The sequence below is a fragment of the Loxodonta africana genome, chromosome 27, assembly GCF_030014295.1.
Source record: "Loxodonta africana isolate mLoxAfr1 chromosome 27, mLoxAfr1.hap2, whole genome shotgun sequence".
Classification (NCBI taxonomy): Eukaryota; Metazoa; Chordata; class Mammalia; order Proboscidea; family Elephantidae; genus Loxodonta; species Loxodonta africana.
In genome coordinates, this window is record NC_087368.1 from 35,877,662 (window position 1) to 35,901,356 (window position 23,695).

The 23,695-nt window shown below is 42.0% G+C and overlaps 1 protein-coding gene across 5 annotated transcripts in view; it reads right to left on the reverse strand.

Moving 5' to 3' along the window:
- Positions 1–14,001, reverse strand: part of LRRFIP2 (LRR binding FLII interacting protein 2) — a 113,306-nt gene extending 99,305 nt beyond the window's left edge. For all 5 annotated transcript variants that reach the window (XM_023554845.2, XM_003415706.4, XM_023554843.2 and 2 more), the window contains exon 1: positions 13,911–14,001. The gene's annotated coding sequence lies outside the window, so the exon portion shown is untranslated. The remainder of the gene's footprint in view (positions 1–13,910) is intronic.
- Positions 14,002–23,695: the final 9,694 nt, after the last annotated feature.

Genomic DNA, 23,695 nt, shown 5'->3' on the forward strand with positions numbered 1-23,695 from the left:
AATATGGGCAATGGGAAGAATGGCCCAAATTCCTGGGCTAGAAGGGGGGGAGGGGGGAATAAATATACATTAAAGACATCAATTCTGCAGATAACTAGATGAGACCATTGCCTAAAATGAATAAATTGTTAATAGCAAAAAAACCAAACCCATTGCCATCGAATTGATTTCTGACTCATAGTGACCCTGTGGGTTTCCAAGGCTGTAAATCTTTACAAAAGCAGACTGTCACATCTTTCTCCTCCGGAGGGGCTGGTGGGTCCGAAGAGCCGGCCTTTCAGTTAGCAGCCGAGCACTTTAACCACTGCACCACCAGGGCTCCTTAAATTATTAATAAACCCAAACCTATTGCCTTCAATTCAATTCCAACTCATAGCGACCCTACTGGACAGAGTAGAACCGCCCCATAGGGTTTCCAAGGAGTAGCTGGTGGATTCGAACTGCCAACCTTCTGGTTAGCAGCTGAGCTCTTAACCACTGCACCACCGTAAAAGGCTCATCCTGAAATTGAAGCAAAGTACAACATTTTTTCTTTTCTTTTTTTTTTTTTGAGACAAAACTGGAAAACTCGACAGAACTAGAATAAATGCTAAACAGAAACTCAATCTCAGCAGAATGTGAGAACCTAGAATGGGTAAGTTAAATTCATATTTAATAAATTACAAGTTAAACATCTTACAATTGGTAAGCGGGAACCTGTATAATTACTTCTCATTCATTCCCACATTCAGCAGCCCAAATTACCAAAAAAATGTTTTGGAACGCCTCGTATTTTGAATAAACACTATTCTCATACACCCAACACAATCGATCATTTTTCCATTTCCTGTCTTTATAAGACATTACATCAGTGGCTGCACTTCCTTCCTTGCTAACCATGTTATTCTGTAAATGAATTCTAATGGATTTCAAGTTCAGCATGACCCTTGTAATAGTATTTCATCACCTGCGCAGGACTCAAATTAGGAAGATATATATATACTCTTGCTAACAACTGCATGCTCAATCCCCCTAAGCAGCAAACTACTTCTGGTACCATTCAAATAGCTTTCTCTCCTCGTGTCTTTTAAAAAAGCTTGGAGACAGGAGAACATACATTCAGAGGATTAAAAGAAGGGAGAGAGAAAATTACACACTGCTGAGGATAGTTCAGACTTAAAAAGTGTGCAATGAAGTAAGAAACAGGAAAAGAACAGGAGTAGCAGGGTGAACAATATAAGACCAGGCAGCAAAGAAGAAAGATAAAACCAAAAACGAGGGAGAAATGGGGAAGTACAGAATAGGATATGATTTTAAAGCCCACAATTAATATGAAAGCAGTTTTTCAATTAGGAAATTTTTATTACAAAATATATCATATACCGTTAATTTTTCCCTTTTCAACAAGTATTCAATGTGAATTTGCAAGGCACTATTTACTTTTTTTTTTTTTTTTTATTTACATAGTACTCATTGCGACGTAAGTACAAGAATAACGGAAAGAACAACAGTGGTAAAGAAGAGATCAGAGAGAAGGTACTTATGTTACTTCTACATACACTTTCTTCATGGTGTCCTTTGAAGTACCGAAGTTTTTAATTTTGAGAAGTTCAACTGATTTATTTTTCATTTTTTCCTTCTTTTGCTGACACGTGTAAGAAACCACTAGTTACGCTAAGGTCACGACGGTTTCCTCCTATGTAATGAACAACTGCCTTGAATATTGCGCTCTTTTAGAGAATTATCTACACGGGAGCTAACTGACAACAGCAACTCCAAAGGTTAGACAGGGAGCTTAGGGGGCAGTGAGTTCGTTAATGGGGGAAGAACAACTCAGAAAAGCAGGGTGAGAACAGCTGCACAACTTGAAGAGACTAATGAATGTCACTGCATCGTACATGGAGAAACTGTTGAATTGCTGTACGTTTTGCTATGTATATTCTCAACAGCAAAATAAAATAAATTATTAAAAAAAGATCACCGCCAAGAAAACCTGATGGGACAGTCTTACTCTGTCACATGGGGTTGCCTTAAGGGGAAAACAACTCAAGTGCACCTAACAACAACAACCGGATGTCAATCCCATGACTACGTTATTTTATAAAAGGCTCTGTGCTGCCAGCTGACTCTAGAAAGTCCCTCTGATGGCCTGGTGAAGTAAGTGGGCAAAATGGGAAACGGCACATGGCAGGAACCACGGGTCGCTTCTAGGAGCTAAGGGCAACCTCTAGGTGACAGCAAGCAAGAAGTCTCAGCCCTACAACCACAAGGAAATCAATTCCACCAACAACCCGAGAGAGCTTCAGAGTGTTTTTTCCCCAGTTAAGTCTCCAGATAAGAACTCAGCCCAGCCAACATCCTGACTGCAGCCTCCAGAGACCCTACGCAGAGGACCCAGCTAAGCTGTGCCTGGGCTCGTGCCCCACAGAAACCATCCATAATAAGTGTGCTGTTTTAAGCTGCTAATTTGTTATACAGCACAGAAAACTAATGTACCAGCTTTTTCAACTTAATAAATTTTTCCATATCAATGCATATAGATTTACAAAACTGTAATGGCATGAAAGTATTCCATCTCTTTAATGCTAGACATTTAGATCGTTTCCAATATTTTGTTACTAGAAATAATGCTATCTGTCTTAGAAGAAGTGCAACCAGAATGCTCCCTAGAAGCAAGGATGGCAAGACCATCTTACATACTTTGGACATGTTGTCAGGAGGGATCAGTCCCTGGAGAAGGACATCATGCTTGGCAAAGTACAGGGTCAGCACAAAAGAGGAAGACCCTCAACCAGGTGGACTGACACAGTGGCTGCAACAACGGGCTCAAGCATAACAACTGTAAGGATGGCGCAGGACCAGGCAGTGTTTCGTTCTATTGTACATAGGGTTGCTAGGAGTCAGAATCAACTAAACGGCACCTAACAACAACAGAAATAATGCTACAATGAACTTACTTTTTCATAACCATTTGAACACTTATCCAATTATAAATTTCTTTAAGATGAATTCACATAAGCAGAACTGCTAAGGTAAAGAAAGAATCATTATGATTTAAGAAGCTTTTGAATAGTGGGAAAGAAGTAGAATCATACAATACAGTAAGCAACAATTTTATTCAACCCCAGCTAATGAGTATATACATTTTATAGTCAGCTTTAAGTCTTCAGATACACAAGATGTCTATGTGTAGCCACCGTGACATCTAAGATGTTTTTAGGATCTCCTAACTTCTAATCTCCATTGTTATCTCTCATTAAAAAAAAAAAAGAGAACTCTTACCAAAATAGGAATTGAAGGAAAATTCCTCAACATAATAAAGGGCATCTATGCAAAGCCAACAGCCAATATCACTCTAAATGGAGAGAACCTGAAAGCATTTCCCTTGAGAACGGGAACCAGACAAGGATGCCCTTTATCACCACTCTTATTCAACATCGTGTTGGAAGTCTTAGCCAGGGCAATCAGGCTAGACAAAGAAATAAAAGGTATCCGGATTGGCAAGGAAGAAGTAAAGTTATCACTATTTGCAGATGACATGATTATATACACAGAAAACCCTAAGGAATCCTCCAGAAAACTACTGAAACTAATAGAAGAGTTTGGCAGAGTCTCAGGTTATAAAATAAACATACAAAAATCACTTGGATTCCTCTACATCAACAAAAAGAACACCGAAGAGGAAATAACCAAATCAATACCATTCACAGTAGCCCCCAAGAAGATAAGATACTTAGGAATAAATCTTACCAAGGATGTAAAAGACCTATACAAAGAAAACTACAAAGCTCTACTACAAGAAATTCAAAAGGACATACTTAAGTGGAAAAACATACCTTGCTCATGGATAGGAAGACTTAACATAGTAAAAATGTCTATTCTACCAAAAGCCATCTATACATTTAACGCACTTCCGATCCAAATTCCAATGTCATATTTTAAGGGGATAGAGAAACAAATCACCAATTTCATATGGAAGGGAAAGAAGCCCCGGATAAGCAAAGCACTACTGAAAAAGAAGAAGAAAGTGGGAGGCCTCACCTTACCTGACTTCAGAACCTATTATACAGCCACAGTAGTCAAAACAGCCTGGTATTGGTACAACAACAGACACATAGACCAATGGAACAGAATTGAGAACCCAGACATAGATCCATCCACGTATGAGCAGCTGATATTTGACAAAGGACCAGTGTCAATTAACTGGGGAAAAGACAGCCTTTTTAACAAATGGTGCTGGCATAACTGGATATCCATTTGCAAAAAAATGAAACAGGACCCATACCTCACACCATGCACAAAAACTAACTCCAAGTGGATCAAAGACCTAAACATAAAGACTAAAACGATAAAGATCATGGAAGAAAAAATTGGGACAACCCTAGGAGCCCTAATACAAGGTATAAACAGAATACAAAACATTACCAAAAATGATGAAGAGAAACCCGATAACTGGGAGCTCCTAAAAATCAAACACCTATGCTCATCTAAAGACTTCACCAAAAGAGGAAAAAGACCACCTACAGACTGGGAAAGAATTTTCAGCTATGACATCTCCAACCAGCGCCTGATCTCTAAAATCTACATGATTCTGTCAAAACTCAACCACAAAAAGACAAACAACCCAATCAAGAAGTGGGCAAAGGATATGAACACACATTTCTCTAAAGAAGATATTCAGGCAGCCAACAGATACATGAGAAAATGCTCTCGATCATTAGCCATTAGAGAAATGCAAATTAAAACTACGATGAGATTCCATCTCACACCAGCAAGGCTGGCATTAATCCAAAAAACACAAAATAATAAATGTTGGAGAGGCTGCGGAGAGATTGGAACTCTCATACACTGCTGGTGGGAATGTAAAATGGTACAACCACTTTGGAAATCTATCTGGCGTTATCTTAAACAGTTAGAGATAGAACTACCATACAACCCAGAAATCCCACTCCTAGGAAGATACCCTAGAGATACAAGAGCCTTCATACAAACAGATATATGCACACCCATGTTTATTGCAGCTCTGTTTACAATAGCAAAAAGTTGGAAGCAACCAAGGTGTCCATCAACGGATGAATGGGTAAATAAATTGTGGTATATTCACACAATGGAATACTACGCATCGATAAAGAACAGTGACGAATCTCTGAAACATTTCATAACATGGAGGAACCTGGAAGGTATTATGCTGAGCGAAATTAGTCAGAGGCAAAAGGACAAATATTGTATAAGACCACTATTATAAGATCTTGAGAAACAGTAAACCTGAGAAGAACACATACTTTTGTGGTTACGAGGCGGGGAGGGAGGGAGGGTGGGAGAGGGTTTTTTTATTGATTAATCAGTAGATAAGAACTGCTTTAGGTGAAGGGAAAGACAACACTCAATACATGGAAGGTCAGCTCAATTGGACTGGACCAAAAGCAAAGAAGTTTCCGGGATAAAATGAATGCTTCAAAGGTCAGGGGAGCAAGCGCGGGGGTCTGGGGAGCATGGTTTGCGGGGACTTCTAAGTCAATTGGCAAAATAATTCTATTATGAAATCATTCTGCATCCCACTTTGAAATGTGGCGTCTGGGGTCTTAAATGCTAACAAGCAGCCATCTAAGATGCAGCAATTGGTCTCAACCCACCTGGAGAAAAGAAAAATGAAGAACACCAAGCCCACATGACAACTAAGAGCCCAAGAGACAGAAAGGGCCGCATGAACCAGAGACCTACATCATCCTGAGACCAGAAGAACTAGTTGGTGCCCGGCCACAATTGATGACTGCCCTGACAGGGAGCTCAGCAGAGGACCCCTGAGGGAGCAGGAGATCAGTGGGATGCAGACCCCAAATTCTCATAAGAAGACCAAACTTAATGGTCTGACTGAGACTGGAGGAATCCCGGCGGCCATGCTCCCCAGACCTTCAGTTGACACAGGACAGGAACCATCCCCGAAGACAACTCATCAGAAATGAAAGGGACTGGTCAGCGGGTGGGAGAGAGATGCTGATGAAGAGTGAGCTAATTATATCAGGTGGACACTTGAGATTGTGTTGGCAACTCTTGTCTGGAGAGGGGATGGGAGGATAGAGAGAGAGGGAAGCCGGCAAAATTGTCAAGAAAGGAGAGACTGAAAGGGCTGACTCAAGACGGGGAGAGTAAGTGGGAGTAGGGAGTGTGATGTATGTAAACTTATATGTGACAGACTGATTGGATTTGTAAACGTTCACTTGAAGCTTAATAAATGTTATTATAAAAAAAAAAAAAAAGAGGTTGGCGGAGAAGGTAGAAATCATAACGGCTTTCTACTGATCCCTGAATGAGTGTAAACTGTTCCATGTAAGAAGAGTCTTGGCTTTGGAGTCACAGACCCAAATGTGAGCGCAGGCTTCTCCACTAACTAGTTGGGAGACCCTGGAAAGTCCCTTCCCTATACTCTCTGAATATTTCCTCAAAAAAAAAAGGGAATAACGGTCCCTACAACAAAAGGTTAAAAGAGATAATGCATATAAAGCTTAGCTTACTAGTAAGAGCACAATAAATATTAGCTATAATGTTCCCATCTCTACCCATTGCCTCATTTTCTAGTCCCACAATTCTCAAAACTGGATAGATTGCAAAGACTGAGTTTGGCAAGATAAGGGAGACAGTGACCCTCTCATTGCCCTGACCGTCTGCCTATATATAGCATTATTCATGACTGTCGAAATCTAAAATTGATCCTCCCCCCCCCCCATCTTTAGTACTATAATCCTTGGGTCACTAAACTGGAATATTTAATATTTTAAAAATAGCAACAACGTGTATGCTTACTAATTGTACATCGTTTGGTTTTATACATAAATAATTTAAACCATTTAACACTGAAATAAATATTTTAACACCTTCCCCCTCTACAGACAGTACACTCTATTTTAGCTTACAAAACAGAGAGCCAAAAGATTATTCCTAGTTTTTAAAATGTTTCTATATAGGAAAATGGGCATTGTAGAAAAAATAATAAAGTGCTAAGAACATGTAATTTAAATATTAAGTTTGTTTCCAAAAGCAGTGAAGATACCTGTTACGCCCTAACTAATTAAAAATTCAGTGTTCGTTATAAAGGAACACTGAAATAAACAGGGTTCACAGTGAAAACAACGGAAAAAGATAAACTATGATTCTTTTTTAAGAAGGGTTTTAGTATTCTACCTCTGAGAATCCCTCATGGAGTAGGAGAAAAGTGGGGTGCAGACCTCAAATGCTAGTAAAAAGACCAGACTTAATGGTCTGACTGAGACTGGAGGGACCCCAGAGATCATGGCCCCCGGACTCTCTCTTAGCCCAAAACTAAAATTATTCCCAAAGCCAACTCTTCAGACAAAGACTAGACTGGACTATAACACATAAAATGATACTGGTGAGGAGGGAGCTTCTTGGCTCAGGTAGACACATGAGGCCATGTGGGCAGCTCCTGTCTGGAGGGGAGATGAGAAGGCGGAGGGGACAGGAGCTGGTTGAATGGACACAGGAAACACAGGGTGGAGAGGAGGAGTGTGCTGTCACATTGTAGGGAGGACAACTAGGGTCAGATAACAATGTGTGTGTAAGTTTTTGTATAAGAAACTGACTTGAATTGTAAACTGCCACTTAAAGCACATTAAAACATATATATATATTCCACCTCTGAAAAAATAAAAATGATAGACACTCCAAGGCTTTTCCCAACCTCTCTCCAAGCCCCTTTTTTTATGGCGGCAGGGAGGCTAAGACAGGGAAGGGATAATAAAACAATAGGAAAATCCAAATAGGAATAAGGAAGAAAGAGAATCACTCCAGCTTCTTTTTTCTCCTCACACTGAATCCTAAACACATCATCATTACTATCATGACAAAATGCTTACAATCCAAATTTCTGAGGGCAAGAAAAAAATTTCCTGGACTCACAACCTAACCTGAACCAAAAGACAGGGAAATCCTCTGCAGCTTTGATTCTGTAAACAAAGTCTCTAAGCCAAATCCTTCAAACAACCTTAAGTGCCATACAAAACGCCAGTGAACCTTGGTCAAAAGGGTGGAGCACTAAGTTCTTTAAGCGCTTACTAGCCTAAGAAATTACATCAGTTAAAGAACTTTAAACTCAAACATTTCCTTCACTGAGACTCAGCGGAAAATACCAAGGTCTTCATGAGAAACCACATGGTACAGGGAGAACAGGTATGCCGGGAGATAACACCTGGTACAACGAAGAGCTTAAAGACGTAACTTCAGTACAACTGACATGACACTGCACGGGAAGTTCTATGGGAAGAACAGAAGGAGAATTTGGGAAAATGCTAATTTATCTGCTTGAACTCAAAAGGTTCTGTGAAACAGACCATCATTCCAAGTGTCCTTCTGATCCCAGTGACAACTGTGAAGGTCTCTGAATTCAACTGCCATTTCAATGAGGGGAATGGCCTCCCAAAGCCAGTAACAGTAATTTTTTTTCTCCTATTGTAAAACATTTGACTGGTCCTTGGCACACACTCTCATATAAGCAGAACGTAACAGCAATGCTGGTAAAATCCTGTCCGCCTCCTTGTTCCTGTTTTCCCACTTTCCTCTTCAGTTTTCCTTAATCATCCTCTTTCCAAAAAAAAGATGACAAAAATTAGATCCTAAGGTACGAACGCTAAGCAGCTAGCTTTTCACCCCAAAACTCTGTCTTAACCTTCTGAACACAAATGCCTTTATTAGCTCGTTCTTCTGTGGTTGCCGCTTTTCCTAAACCACAGGCCTTCCGAACTTGCAGGGGACCCAGGCCAGATTATGGTTCTGTGGTAGGTTCTGTCAGGCGAGCTTTGACAAGGCCTCAAAATAGACCCTGGGCACCAGCCAGTGCGACTGCCACTCAGAAGTTCCAACTTCATTATCACACTTTAGCCCCTCAGACCCCTCTCATCCACTTTAGTCCCTCTCATTTTTAAAAGGACAAAGGATTCTGAACTTTCTCCTGGTCATGAGTGACCTGCATATTACTGAAATTAAACATCTGAACAGCCCTTATTCTGCTCACAAACACTTGGCAGAATAAAGGCTGAAGCTGTACCTTCCTGCCTTGGGAAATTAATCCATCAACAGCACCCTGCTTTGCAAAAGGATTTTTGGATTTATGACAAACAGACTGGGAAGGAAGAAGAGAGAAGATGGGCTATTTATTTCTCTCGTAACTGACAATATGGTAGCAGACTTCAGCAGGACAGAAAGTTAAACTGTATAAAATGTTTTCAATTGATATTGGTCATAAAATCCTAAAACAATTAACATACTACAAGAGGCAACAGTTTCTAACTACCACCAGACATAAAGGAAGTGGTTTGTTCATGACAGCACCAGTATTCCAACTACACTATTTCTACTTTCAGCAGTACAAATGTTGTCAAAATATTTTAAATTGCTTGTAGAATACTTTTGCAGTCATTTTCAAAAACGGAAAGGACAATAAAGAATACAAAATAATTACAAGTTCCTTTTTGAGAATAAAGAACACCAAAGACATAGGGAAAATATTGGCCCGAGAGACAAAAGGACCACATAAACCAGAGACTCCATCAAGCTGAGACCAGAAGAACTAGATGGTGGCCAGCTACCACCAATGACCCTCCTGAAAGGGAACACAACAGAGAGTCCCTGACGGAACATGAGAACAGTGTGGAGTAGAGCTCAAATTCCTGTAAAAAGGTCAGACTTAATGGTCTGACTGAGCCTGCAGGAACCCCTGAAGCCATGGGCCCTGGATGCTCTGTTAACCCAGAACTAAAACCATTCCCAAAGCCCACTCTTCAGATAAAGATTAAACTAGACTATAAAACATAAACTAATACTCATGAAGAGCACGTTTCTTGGCTCAGGCAGATATCGCAGACCAAATGGGCGGCTCCTGTCCCGGCGCAGGATGAAAAGGCAGAAAGGAACGGGAGCCGGTTACATGGACCCTCCCGGGAAACCAGGGTGGAAAGGGGGAGTGTGCTGTCACATTATAGGGATTGCAACTAGTGTCACGTAACAATATATGTATAAATTTCTGTATGAGAAATTAACTTGAGCTGTAAACTTCTATGTAAAGTACAATAAAAAAGTTCCTTTTTTCTTCTCTAAGCCTAAGGAAGAGGTTAACTGCTATTACAAAATAAAGTGCAATTTTGAAACAAATTTTTTAATTTTCACAACCTAAGTCCCAATCTTGCAGTCTCAATTTTGGAAATGTACTCCATATACACACTTAAAAAAAAAAATTTTTTTTTTTAGGCAATAGTAAAAGGCTTATTATATAGGAATTGTTCATCGCAGCTGTGTTTGTAACGGTAGATGGTTAAAAACAACCAAATATCTGTTAACAGGGAATGGTAAAATCTTTCACCCACGCCAGGCAGCACGTTCAGCCTTTTTTTTAAATAAGGTGGACATACGTGTTAATATGGAAAGATCCATAAGATATATTTAGAGTAAGAATGAAAGGTACAGGACATCTGTCCTAAACATATGTGACTGTACACGTAATAGAATTTTTGAAGACGGATACACCAGAAACCATTAACAGTGGTTATCTGAAGTTAAGGGGTGAGGGTAAGGAAAAGCTGGGAGTTTACTGTGGAAAGAACACTTCCTTTTCACCACACAGCATTTCTTTTTAAATGTTTTACCCATTTTTAAAAAGCCCCATAAACGTCTATTGGTCCCATAAAGTGTGTACCGTCCCTTCTATATACACCTTTTCTCACCTCTTCATAACCCTCTCTACTTTTATCTGTCATCCTCCCTGCTACTAGACCAAGATAAAAAACTATATATGTGTAGCAAATCTCTGAGTTTCTCCAAGATACAGAATTCTCTCCCCCCCCATCAAAATAAATCAACTTAGAACAAATGAGAAGTATAACATATGACGAACCCAATTTTTAGCCCAGTGTTTGATTCCCTTTAAGTATACCCTAATTTATTTTAGGACAAAGAATTTAAAAAGTGCAAGTGCAGTGAGCAACACACAGATAAAACATTTCCACAGGTATCCTTTCAATTATCTTAGCAAGGAAGATGGAGAGAAAGGCAAAGTTAGTTCACTCACAGGAGAAGGTTAGCTCAGCCTTTACTGCTGAAGATCTAAAAACTGGGTTTTGAATGAAGATCAGAGTCTATTCTTTATTTGCAAACTAGATATGGTAGTATATTTCCCTGGTTAAGGGACATTCTTTCCATTCAAATTATCCAGAAAGAAAGCAATGCCTAAAAGGAAAAGGCTACGAAGTGGCCTCTACTTTGCAGGTGAGATGGACAGTGCTCCTACAGTGAGGACACGAGAGTTTTATTTCCTCTTAAGAGATCCTCTATCAACATTCCCAGCGGGCTGCAGGGAGAAGGTTTTTTCTTTTTTCCTAGATATCATCAATTCTGTTCCTTTTCACACTAGGGGTAGGGTAAATGACTCACAAACAGCTCTGCCAGAAAACAGCTACCTCTCCTCCATTACACTCACTTCTAGGTAACATTTGTTTCTTTTTCAAAGGCAGAGAAAAAGAAGCTGCTGTGCCAAATACATCCTCCAAGCCACTTTCGTCCTTCTTTATGGAGATGCTTAAAACCTGACTGAAGAAAGCTTCTCTTGTATATTGACCTATTAAGACTGTCAGTTACGGTGGTTTCCACAAGGGATTTTCCAAAAGCAGATCTCTGTTTACTGGGAACTGAAACTCTTAAGTCAGTATTAGCTGGACAAAAATCAAAAGCAACATTAGTGGACACTGTGAATATAAGAATAGCTAACGGAAACCCAAAGCAAATACGATGCCAGAATTTAGTCAAAGAATTAAAGGAATTTAGTATGCAAGACCAATGGGGTAAACCTAGAAAAAAAAATCTATCATTACTTTATAACTAACTGATATTAACTACAGCTGTTTATAAATGAAAATCAAGGTAAAATAAAAGCTGAATTGCAAAAAGAAAGAAAAACACAAGGCTATGAGTATATTAAAAAAAAACTAAACAAAAAAAACTTGTGATCCAAAGTGATTCTGCCTAACATTTTAAAAGCCTAAAATGATCCAATTACATTTCAGTTATTTCCAGTTTAAAATAAATTCCTTCCGATAATAAATCACAACTTTAATACACACTTTCTACTCTAACAGGACAAACACGCACTCAGTATAGTTGTCTCCTATCGTATTTTTAAGGATCAGTTCACAAACTGAGTGAGGTTTTCCATTCAAGACTCTGCGTTGTATACTGCAGCTTCTTTTAGTGAACTTTTTCGTATCTTACCGAGGCCAGCGCTTTTACTGACATTTATTTTGCTTCCTCTGCACATCTGGCAAAAAAAATGGGCAAAATCACAACAACCCACATTGAACTAACATACTATTCTAAATCCAAACAGTTTGAAAAAGTTCTATTTTTATTGCCTCACAGTACTTTCTAAAAATAAATATAAATACTTGCTAAAAATCTAACAAAACCATACAACACTTCTATGAAATGAGTGAAGGTATCTCATGAAACAGGCCGTAACAAACTCTCCGCTCTCCTCCACTGCAGTTTCAGATCCTTATCAATGACTCACAGAGCCAGTGACCTAACTTTCTAAATGAATCACACTTTCCAAAATTCTTATTCTACATGAGTGTAATACTAGGTCATCGTCTCTATGTTTGTTAAACAGAGCATGATGGTGTTACACCACGGTTAATTCTGCAAGGCTTTCAAACCACGGCGAGCCAGAAATCCCTGTCGGCTAAGCCTAGCTGCAGCACTCTGCATTCCCAAACAATTGCACCTTTCCATCTAGCTTCGCCCCCAAAATAAAAGGTTATTTTAAACACTGATTCGGAACGCATCCATCCATCCTCTTGTCCTCATCTCTCTGATCCCGGCACTGCATGCACTTCCCACCGTGATAACATAAAAAATGAACGGCCACCCAGCTACCATGGCATGCATCCTTGGGTCAGTTTACCTACTCTGCGGTTTTTCTGTGTAAGGCAGAAATGATGAGTCATTAAATGAAAACTATTAAAGAAAACGGGCTACCAACAGTTGACGTTTATGGTACAGTATTTCCCTAGCCCTGCGTCAGCAGCCTGATGCTTGGATCTCCCGCGGTGGAAACAGGAGGGCAAACTCTTGAATTTTTTTTTTTTGAGGACAGAGAAGTGGGTTTCCTGGGGTCCTCTTGCTTCCTGCTGGGTAGCCACAGGCAGGGGAGGCCAGGCCCGGCTGGGGCTGTAATTTAACAACCTGGGTGTGGAGAGAATTTAGAATTTAGTGGCCTAGTGGTTTGTTTTTTTTTTTTTTTTTAGTGGTTAAGTGCTACGGCTGCTAGCCCAAGGGTCGGCAGTTCGAATCCGCCAGGCGCTCCCTGGAAACTCCACGGGGCGGTTCCGCTCTGTCCTACCGGGTCGCTGAGTCGGGATCGGCTCCACGGCACCGGGTCTGGTGTCCCGGGCTGGGTGTGAAGAACACCCACGTGAGTCAAGCACTAGCCGCGAGCTCCCCGCAGGCGCCTGTCACGCCCGCGCTCGCGTCCTGGTCGAGTCGCCCGGCTCCCAGCGACCCCACAGCAAAGAGGACAACCGCCCCCTGGGGTTTCCCAGCAGCGCTGCTGGGTGCCAACCGCCGGCCTCCGGGGGGCAGCCGGGCTCCTCCCCTCTGCGCCGCCGGGGCTCCTCAGGTCAACCTGTGGAAAAGCCCCCAGAAATGCTACGGCGCCCGGGCTGTCGTCCCGGGGCAAACCCGAGCGGGGCGGCGTCCGGGGCCGACACGGCGCCCGGCACCCGAGCGGGGCGCAGCCGGCCGGGTCGCCTCTCATACAGCGGAGTGACACCCCGGCCGGGGAGGACGGCCCGGCGGCGAAGCGGACCTCGCGCTGCCGAGGCCCGACGGGCCCGCTCCCCGCTCCGCCCGCGCCGGCGGAGCGCGGCCCTTACCTGTCCCCGGGAAGCGCCGGAGCGCGGCGGGCGGCCTCGGCCCCGGGTCCCGGCCAGGCGGGCCGCGTGGACGAGGTGGCCGCGGCGCCGGTCGGCCCGTCAGCCGGTGTCCCCGCCGCGGCTGAGGCAGCGGGAGGCGGCCCGGGAGGAGCCGCGGTCGGCCGAGCGGGCGGGCGGGCGGGCGAGGGGCGGGGCCGCGGCCGGCGACCCGCTCACCCGGAAGCAGTTCCGGCCTCCGGACGTCGCGCCGCGCGGGCTGCCGCCTGAGGAGACGAGGCGCGCTGGTGGTCCTGAGGAGAGCTGTGCGCCAAGGGGGCCGGTGAGGGTCCCGGCGGCCAGGCTCCCAACGCCGAGAGCCGCCGGGGCCGCGCGGAGGAAGGGCGGCGCCCGACCGCCGGCGGGGCGGAGGCCGGGGCGGCCCGGGGGGTGGCTCCGCTGGGCCCGCCTTGTTCCCGCCTCGCCTCCGCCCCAGAGCCGAGCCGTCGTGTGCATGAGGACGCGGGCGCGGCCGAGGCGGCACCTGCCCAGCTCCCCTTCCGACTGGCGGGCCTGGCGGACCGGTGAGTGCGCGGGGCCCAGCCCGACTGCAGGAGACGCCTGTGCCACGGTAGGTGGGTAACCAAGATAATCCCCCTGCCGTCGAGTCCGACCCACAGCGACCCTACGGGACAGAGGAGGACCGCCCCATCGGGTTCCCGAGGCTGTAATCTTTATGGAAGCGGACTGCCACATCTTTCCCCCGACTCAGCTGTTAGTGGTTTCGAACCGCGGACCTTTCGGTTAGCAGCCGAGCGCTTTAACCACTGCACCACCATTGCCTCTGGAAGGTGGGTAGGTATGGTTGAAATGCCAAACGCCTGATTTCCAAAATGAAGACGCGTGATTTTAAAATGATTTCCAGAGAGGAATGCGACTGTGGGGGTGGGAGTCCGAAATCTGACAGACACCACGGATCTTCGGTTCATTCCAGAAATATCTATCGAGGCCCGCCAGGCCCAAAGCACCGCAGAAGGATAAGGGTGCTGCTCTTGGGTGCTTACCTTCTCGTGGGGAGACGAATTTAAACAAAACAAGGTAATGACATTGTGGTGAGCCTGCTGGAAAAAACGGGGCGTTGCGGGAGATTCCTGTGGGTGAGACCTCCCTGGTGGATGGGATGGCTGGAGAAGACCTCTGGAAGGAAGTGGCATTTGAGCAGCCTTCTGCCCAAATATTCAGGAAATACATTGAGACTCAGTGTCACAGACAGCGACCTTGGATTCCAGAACACCCTGAGTAAACTCACGGATTCCCAATTAACAGCCTGTCTCTGAAGCCTTCTGAGGCTTCAGCTTCTGTGTAGCCCACTCCTTCTGCAGTTTTAGGAGTTCACTCCCCCTCGGAGTCCAGGGGGCCAGCACCGTGGCACTGTTACTATGGCGCTGAGATAGGTGAGGTTCAAGGCATGAACTAGAGAGCTGTGGCCTCTAGACAGGAAGATGTCAACAGATGCTTTATCATAGGGAGGATTATCAAACCCATCAGCCTTGAATGACAAACTCCGTAACCTTTCTTTCCAGGTCACTCTCTTTCTCAGACCCATGAGTAGACATTAAAACAATTTTTACCTGAGCTCAAGAGGAGCTTGATCTTCCCATGAGAGCATACTATGTTATGATCTGAATAAAAGGGCTAATAATGTCTTTTGCTAAATCAGGTGAAGACAAAATAAAAAACAGATTTGCAAGGGAAAGGACCTATTCAGGTAATAATGCATCACCTGAATAATAAATGCCAATAGACTCAGTAATATTTATTGAATCTTAGTTTATATAACTGCTTAATTAATGGAAGATGTCTGGATAATATTAGGATTAGATTCTCATGCCCTTTTCTTTTAGTTTTTTGTTGTTGTTAATTGCCATCAAGTCAGCTCCAGATCATGGCAGCCTTACGTATAACAGAAGGAAACATTGCCCAATCCTGTGCCATAGTCATAATTTTTGGTATGTTGGAGTCCATTGTTGCGGCTAATGCTTCAGTCCATCTCATTGGGAGTTTCCCTTGTCTTTATTGGCCCTCTGTTTTAGCAAACATGATGTCCTTCTCTAGAGATTGGTCTTTCATGATGATGTGTCCAAAGTAAGCAAGCCAGAGTCTTGCCATCCTCTCTTCTAAGGAACATTCTGGTTGTATTTCTTCTAAGACTGACTTGTTCCTTATTCTGGCAGTCCACAGTATATTTAGTGTTCTTTACCAGCACCATAATTCCGGTGCATCAATTCTTTTTCTGTCTTCCTTTTTCATTATCCAACTTCTGCATGCATACGAGATGATTAGAAAGACAATGGCTTGGGTCAGGGGCACCTTAGTCATCAAAGAGACATCTTTGCTTTTTAAAAATGTAAAGAGATCTTTAGCAGCAGATGTGCCCAATGCATACTTCATTTGATTTCTTGACTGCTGCTTCCATGAACATTGATTGTTAATCCTAGTAGGATTAAATCATCCACAACTTCAGTTTCTTCTTCATTTATCATGATGTTGTTAATTGGTCCAGTGTGAGGATTTCATTTTCTTCATGTTCAGGTGTAATCCATTCTGAAGACTGCAGCCCTTGACTTTCATAATTAAGTGCTTCAAATCTGTTCATTTTTTGCAAGCAAGGTGGTGTCATCTGCACGTTGCGGGTGGTTAATGAGTCTTTCTCCAATTCTGATGCCACATTCTTCTTCATATACTCCAGCTCCTTGGGTTATTTGTTCAGCATACAGATTGAATAAGTAAAGTGAAAGGATACAGCCCTGCTCTACATCTTTTCCTAGTTTTGTACCACACAGTATTCCTTTGCTGTATTCAAACAACTGCCTATTGATCCATGTACAGGTTTCACCTGCCCACAATTTAAAAAACCCACAATTAAGTGTTCTGAAATTCCCGTTCTTTACAGTGTTATCCACAAATTGTTGTGATCCACACAGTTGATAACCTTTGCATACTCAGTGAAACACAAATATAAACATCTTCCTAGTATTCTCTGCTTTTGGCCAAGATCCATCTGACAACAGGACATATCCTTCATTCCATGTCTTCTGAATCCAGGTTGAACTTCTGGCAGTTCCCTGTTCATATACAGCTGCAATTTTTGAATCATCATTAGAATTTTGCTAGTGTGTGGTATCAATATTGTTCGATAATTTCCATTTTCAGTGTGATTCACTTTGGAAGAGGTGTGTATATGGATCTCTTCCAGTCAGTTGGCCAGGTAGCTATCTTCCAAATTTCTTGACAGATGAATAAACACTTTTAGTGTTGCGTGCATTTGTTGAACTTCTTCCTTTAGTGCCAGTGGCTCTTGATCATATGCTACGTTTTGAAATGGTTCAACATTGACTAATTCTTTTTGGTACAGTGACTCCTTCCATCTTCTTTTAAAGCTTTCAGTGTCATTCAGGTTTTTTTTAATTATTTTTTTTGTTGTTATTGAGGATGTAAATACACAAACATGCACCAATTCAAGTTTCTGCGTGTATAATTCAGTGACATTGATTATATTCTTTGAGTTCTCACCCTCCCTTTCTGAGTTGTTTCTCCCTAATTAACATAAGCTCACAGTCCCGTGAGGTTCTTGTCTAATCTTTTGAGTTGCTTTTTTCAATCGGAGTCCAGATAGATAAAGTATAATACTCAAGGCAGATGTTCCTTACTAGTTAAGCTAAACTATTATTTGATTTTAAAAAGACTTCAGGGCTTAAGGCATAAAGAGTATCTCAGGGAAATAGTATTGGGGGTTCTTCCAGCCTCCATGGCTCCAGAAAGTCTGGATTCTTTGAGAATTTGTCATTCAATTTTTATCCATAGAATCCTTCAGTATTTTAGTCCTTAGGTACTTGTTTTGGCTCGTGTCAAATTAACAAAGATATATTTTCCAGTTTCTTTTGGGAAAACTGGGAGAGAGCTTACACTTGTTGAGTACCTGCTATTTGTACAGCATTGTACGAAGCACTTCAATATATTATCTTTTTTAGTACTAAGAACAACTTTGAAAGATGGGTATATGTACCCGTTTTAGTAACAGACATTGACGTTCAGAAAGATTATGACTAAGATAGCAAAACTAGCAGCTGGAAAAGTCAGAATTTGAACTCAGGTCGGCCTGGCCCTAATTTCCGTTTTTCTTTATGCCACGCTACTCTAATATATAAGGAGGAAAGACAAGTGGGATGTCCACCCAAGCAGATTTCTATGTTGGTTTTAAAATTTTTATTTTGAAAATATACCTTGAAGTAGAGCGGTGTGATGCGGTTTTAGAACTTCTCTGGACTTTACAACTCCCTCTACAGAATATCTGCCGTCTGTTTGGCACCAAGAATCTACTCCACTTAAGAGCTCATGATGTCACATCTGGTTTGAATGCTTCCAAGAATGTTACAAAGTATGACGCTAAGATGTTGTCATTGCAGGAGGATTCTAACCAAGTGTTTCATCCTGAATTATTTCATGGACCATCCTTCCCTGCTCATTAAGCGACTTCTTTCTGCAAAAAATGTGTTCCCAGATACTTACAGGATATTTTGACTTGTAAATGCCCCCAGGTCTGTGCGGGCTGACTGCTCTGGGGATATATTAATAGATGAAGGGCTATTTTGCAAGTGCTTGTACAGTTTGGGGAGAATGAGGTGGTAGGGTTTGTACATTTTTTATTCCTTTCATATCAGATCCATCACATTTTTCTTTGATGATGTCAGGAAATAATTTTTTTTTTTTTTTCTCAAGAGCAAACACTCATTTTTGTGGTTTTCTCAACATTAAGTTGTCTTTGGCAAAAATAATTCTGTATTCCACTCTGTGCACATCTCCGGAAAGCATCATTAGTTCAAATATTAAAAATAGGATGCTACTTTTCAAAACCTAATATTTTTATTAGTAAAGTGTGTGTTTGTGGAGCATTTGTTAAATTTTTTACTTAAAGAGGAATTAATCTTGGTTAACTCCTTGCAGACCTGGGGAAACCTGACAATGCAACAGCCTTAGACTATGTATATTCGTTTTAAGTTCTCTTTCTAAAAATCCCTATCTAGGCTTACTTCCTATCTTATATTGATGTCTTTTTTTTTTCTTTAACTTTTTATTTGGAAATAATTGTAGACTCAGAACATTTTGCAATAATCGTAAAGAGGGGTCTTGAGTACCCTTCCACCGGTCTTCCCGCTTGGCAGCATCTTACGTATTATCTATGGTGCATTATTAAAACTACAAAGCTGCCATTTTGCTGTCTTCTTTAGGTTTTTAATTTCTTTTTATGTTTTGTTACATCAGTTACCATTTTGCAGTAATTCGTCTCTGACATATTCGATGTGGCTCATTTGTTGAAATTTATGAATTTCAACAAAGGAGCTGACCGTGTTGCTTGATTGCAGTTACAAGTTTATTTAAAAATTCTGTGGGTCAACACAATTAAAAGGGATTCATATATAAGATTTTTGCTTTTTGTGCTTATACTGTTTCATGTCATCCTGACCTAATAAACCCGTAAATTTATACAACTCGTGTCTGTGTTTTAATTCATCCTCTGACCACTGATTTTCAGAGACATTGCTGTCAAAAGAAAAATGGAAGTCTTCTGATTTGAAGAAAATTAAATTTTTAAACATCTAATTATCCAAATGAGAGTGTAGTGATCTGTTGGTTATTAAAATGTGAAATCTCATTTATGGCTAATTCTGACTCAGCATGGCTGCTTCTACCAGAGCAGTTTGCCCTTTACTCCACTAGTGAATACACAAAGGAAAGAAGTATAAATTTCTTTCTTCAGTCTTAGTGGTGAGAAAACGTTGATGATAGTGGAAAATTTGGGACTTTATGATGATGTTGTTAGTTGCCACCAAGTTTATTCCAACTCATGGCAACCTCGTGTATGCGGCGTAAATTTACTCAGTAGGGTTTTCAAGACTGTGACCGTTTAGAAACAGATTGCCAGGCCTGCCTTCTGAGCCACCTCTGGGTGGGTTCGAACCACCAACCTTTTGGCAAGTAGTCGAGTGCTTAACTCTTCCTGCCATCCAGGGACTTTGTGTAGATATCAATTATATATGAATGTCTAATCACAGATTATAAGATATAAGTGGTAGCTCTTATGCATTTGTACTCATTGTAAATAAGTAATAAAATACCCTTTATACTGTGGTTCATTTAACTAATTATGTCCTGCTGTATATCAGGCATCCAGCAAGGCACTAGTAACACAGGAGCAAAGCAGTATTTCTGTACTTGAGAAGCCATAAACTCAGGTCTGTTCATTTAGTATATAATAAGAGTATGGAGCTCTTACTATGACTTGATGCTTCCTAGCTACTAGGGATCCAGTGGGAAGCAAAAAAGAAAGCTGTTTCCTTCTCTCATGAAACTTACAGTCTTGTCAGGAGGACAAATAATCATACAAATAGAAGTAACTTTGAAACCTAATACTGTATTAATTACTAAGGTAAAGTATATGGTGCCATGAGAGCATAGAAGACAGGACTGGACCTAATTTGTGTTGTCAGAAATGGCTTCTCTGAGGAAGAGATGCTTCAAGCCAAGATTTGAAGCTGCCTTCGAGTGACCTAGGTACAGAAGTGGGGGCTGGACTAAAGCAAAAGCTAAGAAGTTTCCTGAGCACAGCCACACACTTTGGGGGCCCGAGTAGCTGGGCCTGGGGTCTGGGAACCATGATTTCAGGGGACATCTAGGTCAACTGGCATAACAAGGTTTATTAAGAAAATGTCCTGCATCCCACTTTGGTAGTGGCATCTAGGGCCTTACAAGCTAGTGAGTGGCCATCTAAGATGCATCAACGGGTCCCAGCCCACTTGGAGCAAAGGAGAATGAAGAATACCCAAGACGCAAGGAAAATATTAGTCCAAGAGACAAAAGGGCCACATAAACCAGAGACTCCTTTAGCCTGAGACCAGAAGAACTAGATGGTACCTGGCTAGCATGAATAACTCCCCTAACAGGGAACACAACAGAGGGTCCCTGATGGAGAAAAATGTGGAACAAAACTCAAAATCACAGAAAAAGATCAGACTTAGTGGTCTGACTGAGACTGGAGGAACTCCCAAAGCCATGTTCCCCAAACACTGTTAACCCAGAATTGAAACCATCCCTGAAGCCCATTCTTCAGACAAAGATTCGACTGGACTACAAAACAAAATAATACTCATGAAGAGTTTGCTTCTTAGTTCAAGCAGATACACAAGACTAAATGAGCGGTTCCTGTCTGGAGGCGGGATGAGAAGGCAGAAGGGGACAGGAACTGGTTGAATGAATACAAGAAACCTGGGTGGAAAGGGGGAATGTGCTGTCACATTATAGGGATTGCAATTAATGTGAGATAACAATATATGTATAAATTTTTGTATGAGAAATTGAGTTGTAAACTTTCACCTAAAGTGCAATTAAAAAAAAAAAAAAAAGGAAGACCTAGGAAGAACATACGTAAAGGCTTTGTGAAGGAACAAGCAGAGCCTTGGGGAGCGGGAAGAAAGAAAAGAGATAATGTGAGGTGAGTCTAGAGGGACTAGTAGCCCCCCACCCACCCCCATGCAGGGTCTCATAGGTTGTAGTAAGGACTTTTACGTTTGTTCCGAAAACAGTGCAAACCAATTGAAGGGTTTTTAGTGGGAATGCCATGATCAGATTTGTGTTTTCAAAAGATTGCCTGACTTCAGTGTGAAAAATCCGCTCACTTGATAAATACTTCCAGTCTCCTATGGGCCAGGTACTGTTCTGGGCATGGAGCAGTGGACAAGATTGACAAATTATCTGTCTTTAAGGATCTTAGTTGCACACAATAAACAAATAGTGCATAAGATAACATGCATAAGAACATAAGCATGTTAGTGCTGTAACGAATATTGGAACTCGGTAAGAATGAAAGGGTGGGATGGAGTTGTTATTTTACTAGCTTAAACCATATGAAATTACTGATTTTTTTAAATCATTTTTGATCGCAGAATGACCTTAGGTTCATATTGTTCTATATGGTTGAATGACATTAGGGTCATATAGTTCAACCTAATACTTCCAAGAGTCAGAGAAGACCTCTGATAATGGTAATCTAAAGAAAGTGAGAGAGGCAAGCCAGGCAAATACCTGGGAGAGCATATGAAGCAAAGGAGCAACAAGGATAAAAACCCTAAAGCAAGATGTACTTGGTATGTTTGAGAAGTAACAAAGAGGACTGTGGCTGAAGAATAATGGGCAAGAGGAAAGACTAATAGTGGAGATCAAATCATGCTGGGCCTTGTAGACCATGGTAAGGAATTGGTTTTTCCTCTTTGAAATAAGAAGCCATTGAAGGGTTTTGAGCAAAGGAACTACACAACCTGTCAATTTTAAAAGGAGTGTTCTGTTAGTGGTAGAATCTAGTTGGTGAATTTACAGGGGATCACTGTAAAATTCTTTCAACTTTGCTGTATGTTTAAAATTCTTCACAATAAAATGGGGAGGACTGCTGTATTGTGAATAGACTTTAGAGGTGTAAGGGTGAGAATGGTAAGAACAGGCTATTGCAATAATTCAGGTAACAGTGGAGATAGTAAGAAATGGTTAAATTCTCCATATACTGTAAAACCTGGAACCTGTGTAAGGCAGAAACCTGTCAGAGAAGGAAAGATCAAATATTTTCATAAAGCATCAATTTTCTTATAAATACTGAATTTAAGCACTTTTAGCTGTCCTGTGAAAAGAAGGGTAGAGTTAGAATTTTCATTCTATCGCTGCTCCTGCATATTTCAGGCTCTGAAAAAAAAATTAGCTCCTTGGAAGTATTCAGGATGGTGGCCTGTCAGGTGCAGCAGGCTCTCCCCCTACAGCAAAGACCCAGTAAACAGTGTAACAGATAAAGATGACAGCCCTGTAACCCTGAGCATCAAGTAAAAGGTATAGAATTAGATCAAACACAGGTAGGGAAAAAACTAAACAACAGCAGTGAACAGGGAGAGATATGGAGTGTGGTGACTTGACAGCCTGTCCAGCACAACAGGGCCATGTTGAGACAAAGTTAGCAGCAACTCTGGATGAGGAGCATAGGAAGACAACCTCATAGAACTTCCAGTAAGAGACAGAGAAACTGTGAAGACATACCCAGGGTGAAGCAAGGTGAGCAGGACATAAACTGGAGCTAAGAAGGAAAAGTATAGGAAACAGGACAAGACCTTCAGGGATTCTGGTGTACACACAGCAGGGAGGAAATTAGCACCCAGAGTCAGGGCGGCTCCAGCGGCAGCACCTGACCAGTAGGGTGGGTGGCAAACAGAACAATAAACAGATCTCCCCCTTTTTTCTTTTTTTCAGCCCTCCCCCAACCACCTACTCCGCCCCTCCTCCACTGAGGAGAGTGCCTGCGCAATGCTTGACCACCCACTCTGCCCCTCCCCCACAGGAGAGCACCTGCATGATTCCCAGCTGCCTGGTATGCCCCTCACCTACTGAAGAGAGTGCTTACGTGACCCCTGGTTGCCCTGCCGCTCCCTGCCAGAGATGACACTCTGATACATGAAAACAAACCATAAGTAACTCATTAATTCCTCAAAGATAGCAGACAATACCAAATCATATAACAAAACAAGACAAGATGGCTCAGCCAAGTGGCCAAAGTAAAGGGGCAGAAAACCTTCCTGAGGAAGAGAGAGTAATGGAACTGCCTGATAGAGAGTTCAAAAGGTTTATATATAGGTCCTCAAAGCGATCAGGGAAAACAGACAAAACCCTGGAAGAATTCAGGAAAACAGTACAAGAAAAAATGATTAAATAGGTGTCAT